Source organism: Silene latifolia, chromosome Y (genome assembly GCF_048544455.1).
Source record: "Silene latifolia isolate original U9 population chromosome Y, ASM4854445v1, whole genome shotgun sequence".
Classification (NCBI taxonomy): domain Eukaryota; kingdom Viridiplantae; phylum Streptophyta; class Magnoliopsida; order Caryophyllales; family Caryophyllaceae; genus Silene; species Silene latifolia.
In genome coordinates, this window is record NC_133538.1 from 108563409 (window position 1) to 108572242 (window position 8834).

Here is an 8834-nt window from a genome sequence, read left to right on the forward strand (position 1 = left end):
GTAAGGGATACTCAAATGGTCCTCTACAAAACAGTCTATGAAATCCATCTCGCAAAATATCAAACAACTCGAAAAATGATTAGAACAAACCTTGAGGAGTTTTACTTCCTCAAGGCGAAGAAAGACACAACTAATAACAATAAAAAGAAATCTAAATCAAACAAAAACCGTCCCCGGCAACGGCGCCATTTTTAATGCGATCCCGCTAAGTGTTCACAAATTAAGATGTGGTCGTTGGTCACGGTCGAATCAAAACACAATTTATAGCTCCACAAACAACTCTACAATTAGTAAAGAGACAAGTAAAGGTCGGATCCCAAGGGACGGGAGTTGAAATGAGATTTCTATTGTAACTAGTGGTGTCTAAGGGGTGTCATAAATTGGGTTGATGTAGAAGGTTACTAAACTAAAATAGCAATGAAAATAAACAAGCAAGATGAATTAAAGGGGTGTAAACAATTGATTAAATGCACTAGGGTGTCATGGGATCATAGGGGAATCATGGGATATGATCATACAAACATGTTCTCAAATTATAAGCAAGCAATTATTGTTGTGATGGATTGAGTTGGGTTATATCTTACAATCCTAGGAAAGTTTGGGTCCCGGAGCCGAATCGATTAGATTGTACAACACCTACAAGTCGACTTAATCTTCCCTACTCAACAACATGCATGGTCTAATGAGACTCTAGTTGGGTTATATCTTACAAGTCTCATTGAAAAGATAGGAGATGATAGTAAATGCAAGGATTCATAGGCTTAGCATTTCATCAAATATAACATGTGCATGAGTTGAGATCAAAACAAGCAAGCAAACAAAACATGAAAGCATATTAATTTAAGCATGAATCATTCCGCATGTTGGTTTCCCCTAATCACCCATTAACCCTAGCTAAGAGACTACTCACTCATTATCATGTTGATCATGCTAGCAAGGTTGTCAATCATACCAACAATATGAAACATGATGAATAAATGAAAGTAATTAACAATAATTAAAAAAGGGATGAAGAGATTATACCTACTAATGATTCCAATAACAAAGCAAGAATAATAGAAGTACTTGAATGCTTGATTGAGAGGTTGTCAATCTCCCAACAATAACCCAAATAATCTTCAATTACCCAAAATAAAGGATGAACAAAAGAGAGATTAAAGAACTAAAACTTGGATTAAAACTTGATTAATACTTGATTACAATATTAAAGAGAGATTTGATTGATATTAACTACACTAATTATTGATAAGAAGAACATGCTCCTCTAATTAGACTAATGGGGTATTTATAGTGGAAATTAGGGAGGATGCATTAGGGTTAACTAAGGGCTAAACTAGTAATTACACTTTTTAAGTTGAGCAAGGAGGAGCCGGTATTTTCTGAGAGAAGGGATTCTTTCTTCGTAGCTTGGAGAAGACAATCCGTGCTGTGCTAGAATCCGGGCGGAATAGGGTCGGGACGGGCGGATTCTGGCGTTGGAATCCGAGCGGATTGAGGGGAATCCGGGCGGATTGTGGAGGGGGAATCCGAGCGGATTGTGGCAAAGCCGCTCGGATTGTGCTGCTGCCGGACGGACGGATTGGTGACAATCCGCTCGGATTGTCAGTCAGCAACAAATCTTCTTCTTTTCTTCCTTTTTCTTCATAAATTCCTTGGGGATTTCCTTGGGGACTCAAGGATCCTTTCTCAACATTGCTCTTCTACTATGATATGTACAAAGGCCTTCTAATCTTGTCTCTCCTTGATGCTTGGTCATTGAATTCGATCAACTTAGTCTCGTTTTGCCATGAAAATTCAAGATTCTTACTCCTTTCCTACCAAGGGATCAAAATCTCAAAGAATATGCAAAACAAAGAACTAAAGATAAGAAATGACCCAAATAAGCACTAAAAAGCATGGGAACAAGGCTAATTCGGGGGCTAAATATGCGCCAATTATGGTCACATCAATAGGCAAATGCATTACAACAGCGCTTAACACCCGAGACACCCATTCATCCTGCCAATCCCTGGCCTGAGGAAAACCCTCAACCGTCGTTGTGCAAACGAGGATACGCCTGAGGACACCAGAGACAAGTCGGCAGAACCAGCCTGGTGGTTAAACCAAAATAATTCTGAGGACACCAGCGACAAGTCTGCAAATGCAGCACCAGCCTAGGCCTAAATCTAAATAACTGATACCAATATGCATATGTCATGCCAATGATCACAATAATGATAATATATCTTTAAGAACAATCAAATACCAATAACTCAGTCAAAGGCTATAACCAATCAGTTAAGATTGCCAAATAGACGATATAAGCATAGAAAAATACAGTTGAGTAGATATTCTACCTTTTCAACAATTCAACAAAGCAAGCAATCCAATTAATCAACTAAATGTATTCCTCTGTAAATCCGTCGCCTAATACGATTAACAATTATAATTACTGACTTAACCAATTCATTTAATTAATTAAACTAATTATAATTCAATTACTTTCATTATTGTAATACCTCAGATATTTGAGATGTAGGGTACTCTATCGAGTAGGGCTTACTCTATCGAGTAAGTCTTTAACGCGTTATGGACAGTTTTCTGCTTTGTAATTACTCGATCGAGTACGTTAGTTACTCGATCGAGTAAGTCGGGTTTTACAGTTTTTCGGTCGGGTTTGATAATAATGCGTGAAGAGGTATATAAAGTTATTTCGACAGTTTACTTTTATTCTCTAAACCTTTTACAAAAGAAAACAACGAAGTTCTTCCTCTTCACTCTTTGCTATCAAATCAAGGGCTAGGGTTGTCGGATTTCTGAGTTCATCGTACCATTGTGATCGTCATCTTGTGGGTAAGGTTTCTATATTGTTTTTATGTCATATATCTTATGTTGGTTAAACCCTAATTGGGTGATTTGGGGTTTTTGGGAGTATTATGTGATAGATTTGTGATTATGTGATTTTGAGTATAGGAGGTGATTTCGTAGAGGAAGGTTTTTTATCTGCTGCGTTGATTGTGGTGATTCCCTCTTAGGTAGGGTTTCCCTACTCATTTGACTGTGTAAATAATATAAGTTGGCATGATTGTTTGATTTGCATGATTTTTGTTATCGTTAATTGGAATTGGCTTGTTTACATTGGTACTGTGGATTGGTTGTATTGTTTGTCTATGGTTCGCGTGGTGAGCCCTCGGCTGAGTGGAGTCACTTGCGGGAGTGGCTTCATGCCCTGGATTCGCCCTTGTGGTTTCCGTCACAAGGGGGATGTGCACATTAATGAACATGGGTTATTCGCTCTATGGTGTTGAGCGGGGCTTAGGTGGTACAGCTGCGGTCCCCACTGGCAGCATGGAATATTTATTGTGATGGGTATTCTGGCAGGGCTACACTTTACTGTGTAGTCAGATGATTGGTGAGGAGATGGAGTTGGAGGAATGTGATTGTGTAATTGGATGTCGTTGATTTCTTATTTAATTTATGCAGTAACTGACCCCATTTAAATGTTTTGAAAATTGTGGTGATCCATTCTGGGAGGGTGAGTAGTTAATTAGCATGTATTTCTTTGGAGTACGCGCGGGATCTAGCTGGGGATAGTGTCACAACATGTCAGAGTCTTTAGTCTTCCGCTGTGTTTTGTTATGACACTTTTACTTAGTTTGTTTCCAGTTTTGAGAACATTTGTTTTTCACTTTCAGTTTTGGTTATGATGTACGCACATTAAATTTTATTACTTAAAGTACGTTTCTTTATGGTCTACTTTGATTATTATGCCTCGGGTAACCGAGATGGTAGCATCTCCATGTGCTAGGGTGGTCTTGGTAAGACACCCCGGTGTATGGGAGTGTTACAAAGTGGTATCAGAGCGATGATTTTGGAACATGTAACCAATGAACCTAATGAATGTAGGGAGTCTAATTAAAATGAACCCGGGTAGGAGTTGTGCAACGTATAGGGTTCGGGTGCGGAAGAGGTTTGGTCGGATTGAGTGTTTCTTTGTACGTTTTGTTTTGTGTGAAATTAGGGGATATTTATCAAACTAGACCTATAGTTTGATAATGGTTGAAAATATCGTAACGCGACAAAAGTTTTTCTTAAACATCGGAACGCGTCCTTGGTCTAAGTTAAGAATCGATCACGTCGATGCCTTTTTTGTCTCGACACTCGTGTTTAAGGCAACACAAAATGTTTATGACGGTTTTAGAGAAAAATTTCAATTCAATTTCATGGATCATAAAATGAATTACAAAATTTGGCTTATATAGCCTCCCTAAACCGACTAACCTACATGGTGTTTACCACCATTTGACCCTTAAATAATACTGGTCTTACCTAGGTTGTACAATAATCAACTAAAATTAAAATGTGGAAAAAACAAGGCTTGACAATAGGTCTTACGATAGCAAGTATCCCATTGTTTTCGAGGTCATTATTGATCTTGAAGCAAATATCCCATTGGTTCGATCTCTTCACAAGATGTCGAAACATATATCCTTTTTATTATTTTTCGCTTCCGCTCAAAAATGCATCAAGTGAAACAATTTGATCAGGTTTCACCTTGTGCATTCGGATCTCTCACCTCCCTTGAATTCACAATTAAGTCTTCCGCTCCGCTTTACGCATCAAATGGTGCCTTGGTACGAAGGGCGATAACAATGGGGGAATTACTCGAAACGCGTCAAGTAATTCAACTTAAACTTCGGAACGCGTCTTTGGTTTAAGGCAAGACTCGAAACTCGTCGATCTTTAAGGGAAACTGAGAAATCCTCTCAAATTTGAATTCAATTTTCTTCAAACATGCATGCTTTACAAATGAGAAGAATCGTCCCTTATATAGCCGAATTCTCCTTGGCCTCTAAGTCTAGTATTTATTGTTTACATGAGTCCCTAGGTGCCTAGTTTTTAGCTTTGACTTAGGATAAAAACTAGGCTAGACTTTGGTAGAAAACTAGACAATGAAAAAAAAACTAGGATGTAGAAAAACTAGGTGGTTCTAAGAACCTAGCACACGGCTTTCTAATGGCTTCCACACGGGTCCAATGCATCTTCTCTACGGCCTTTCACGGTTTTAGGAGATTCCTTGCGGGTTTCGAATCCCTGAGTCGAGATCACGCATCATTCTCTCCTACTTCAAAAAGAATCGTCCCGATTCTTGGACCTAAGATATGGGTAATACAAAGTCGATTAACCCTCGAACTACCACGCTCGAGTTTAACCTTTGAATTGTAATCGCAATCGGAAATTCAACCAACATTTGACAAACCTTACCCTTTTCTCCAACGCCTTCCATCTCCTCTTTTTTTCCATTTTTTTTTTCACGGGTGAACACTACCACGACGTGAACTGTAGGCGCCTACGTATCCGTTTGAATTGTAGGCGCCTACGTATCCGTTTCTGACGGAATCAAACCCGCGTCGTAGTTCGGCACTGCTGACACATGCCCAAAGTTTATCATCGGCTGGCATATGTCCAAAATTCATCATCTGCTGACATTTGCCCAAAACTTATCATCTGCTGGCGCTTGTCCGAATGGGACGGGACTTTTCAAGGAGGTTGCCGCCACTTTCATTATTTGCTTTCAGCTACGGAATTCTTCCATTTCATACTCTTGTATTGAATTGAATTCTGAGTGGATGTCATCCATTTTATCTTGATAATGGTCTCTCAAGCCAACGGCTTCGAGCCCCCGATTTAATGGCTCTAAAGTCGAAGACTTTAGAGCCCCCAGTTGAAGCATATCCTGCTATATTTGAAACACAAAAACGTACTAGCAATAATCATCACATAAGCACATTTGGATCATCGATCCTAAAATTAGATCATTTGAAAGATTGGGTCATCGACCCGAAAATTGAATTTGAAAATTTTGAATAATTGGGTCATCGACCCGAATTTTGAATTTATCATCACTTAGAAATGTTGGGCCATCGACCCGAAATTTGAATTTGAAACGAATCATTTGGATGTTGGGTCGTCGACCCAAAATTTGATTTTGAACTTTGAGATTTGAACCTTGACTTGAAATGTACCACTACTTGGATCATCTATCCATAATTCGCAAAAAGTTTTTGAAATTTCGGAATTCTGAAATATTCGGCATTTTGAAATCGAACCTTGACGGGTGAGCAGGAAATACGACTCAGACACTCTGTATGACCCGTAAATAACGTGGGCGTAGCCCGCTACCGTAAAACAAAAAGGAAAATAAAACCATAAGTGTGCACAGGTTTAAATTCAATTATTGACTTGTTGGGGGTAGAAATGTAAATTGGCCATTCTGGCGCACCAACAGATGGCAAATGGGAATCACAAGGCCATCGGACTTGAGACAGAGATATCGTATGGCATGGGCGTGCTCCCAAGGGAACATGGGAATCAAGATCACTTGGCATTGACAAGGTGGATTAAACTCACCGAGCAACAACGTTGGCTTCGCCCAGACACTAAACACGGACTGATTTTATGAAAGCACTTAGACATCACACATCACTCTTGTCGGGAACATTTTGCCACTCTTCTCCTCGCCTCCTTTCTTTTCAGCGAGTATTCATCATTTATTACCACCGCCTTCTTTCTTTTCAGCGGGCTTTTACTATTTTTCTTCCACGCCTTCTTTCTTTTCAGTGAGTTTCCTCATTTCTTGCCACCGCCTTCTTTCTTTTCAGCGGGCTTTTACTAATTTTCCTCCACGCCTTCTTTCTTTTCAGCGGGTTTTTCACATTTTCTGTTCCCAACACAAACCCACATCTATGTAACTCAGCATCTTTGCCTAAACCGTTAGATAAAGCTCATTCTGAGACTCGATACTATTCATCTGAACCTATATCCTCATCCTAGCCTACATCGAGTGCTAAGACCGACTCAAACAAAGGTGGCTTCATTTGGACTTGGTTAAGACCCGTAATAAACCGACAAGATGACAACTTGGTTGATGAGTGGATTGAATCCCTTATTCTGAAGGACTGCCTACGTATTCGCGTGGAGTGAAATCAAATCCGACGTAGTTCGATCATGGTGCATAAACATGACATTTTGATTGTGTGTACACACTCGAAGGTTTCACCTAAGGTATCATGTCGTATCCCATTCTAGCCTGTAAGGTACTGTTAAATCCCGTGTCTGGGGTTAGGTGTAAAAGGCTTGGATCTTTTGGGATGTGGAGCTTGGTAAAAATAGGTTCGCAAGGTAAACCATCATTCTGAAGGTTCGTTTTGTGGTGCTAAGGCCAAGGGCTATGGCTGCTGATGTGGTTGGAATGGGTGTCTCGGGTTTGATGAACCACGAGTGCAAATGGGTTGAAAAATGATGTGGGTTCAAATTTCCATGTCTGGACCCTAAAGGCTGGGTGTAACAACACAAGCGGAATGATTCTCAAAATTCCTGACTATCCCGTTGTAACCGTCTCAGGAAGGACTTAGAGGGTAAAGAGGTTACTACTTACGCTTTTGGGCTTCGCCCATTGAACTTCAACTATGGGTACTCGACTTGACTTCTGGCTTCCGTAACTTCGACATTCAACCAAAAGCAATCCGCAATAACTTCAACATCTTTTTTTCTTTTTTCTTTTTCTTTCATCTTTTTTTTTTCATTTTTCATTTTTTTCTCTTTTTCTCATTATGATCTTCTATTCGTTCTCTTAGTCATAAATGGATACACCTTGAAAACTGGGCTTCGCCAACTAATTTGGGTAGGAACTAACAATTCCTTGTTAGAACGGGTGAATATCTTCTCTCTTCGAGATGGGATGATTTTGTTAGGGAAAAGGCTTGCCTTCCATCATCGATAGGGGAAACAAGGAGCTAGTCCGGGTTTGTCATAGAATCATCTAAAAGCTTGTCACAAACATTGGTTCAGATGGAGGTTTTCTACCACCAGACATGGAATAGGTAAAGGAATCAAACACGGGATCCTAGTGTACCTTACATTTTGAAACAGGACATATTTCTACCCCAAGGATGCCTTTGAGTGTGTTGTGCATTTTATCATGCTTTCGAAATGATTGAGGATTGAAAACAAGACAAATTTGGAAACGAAACTGTAACTTTTTATTGGAAAGACAAATGCTTGACAGACTCGAAGGAACGATTCCTAGGACACACCCTAGGTCATCGCGCAACAAACGACTCAACTTCAGGAAAAGAAAGTCCTAGACTCGACTCGACTAAAATAAGAAAATAGATCCCGACTCATAATTTTCAAATCTAGTTTTGAGCTTTCCATTGTTCAGCTGTCAGCTTAGATGCTCGGCTCTGGTCCTTGATCCCTTTGATGGTCTGCCTCCATCCCGAGATAGTCCTCTGAGGATCTACGCCAGTGATGAAGGTTGGTGAATCAAATTGTCTTTTATTAACTTCTTTAACGAGAGGAGTACATTCTAGAGCAAGACTCCCGATTTGAATTTCATTCTTCGGGTTTGGCAAGAATTCAAAGCAATCCACAAATATTTTCCCGATAAACACCCCTTTCAAGTGACATGGGTGGATAAGATGGGAATAATCGACATTGTCTTCGACAGAAACAAAGTTGGCATGATCGCCAAATGGATTGGTGATGTTATTGGGTTTAACAGCTGGGATCGGGAGCGTTCCGTTCTCAATCATGTCTTGAATTTCGTGCTTCAGTCGATAGCACCTTTCAGTATCATGGCCTTTCCCTTGATGAAAGGCACAGTAGGCATTTGGTTTATACCATTTACCTTGTTGATCAGCGGGAGGGTCCGGAGTTGGACCAATAGGCTTCAGCTTTCCTTGGGCTATGAGCCTTTGGAGAGCGTATGTATAAGTGCATCCGATATCGGTGAATGCCCTAGGTGTTTGGCGCTTCGACTTCTTCGATTGCCCTTCTAAGAGATTGATGGC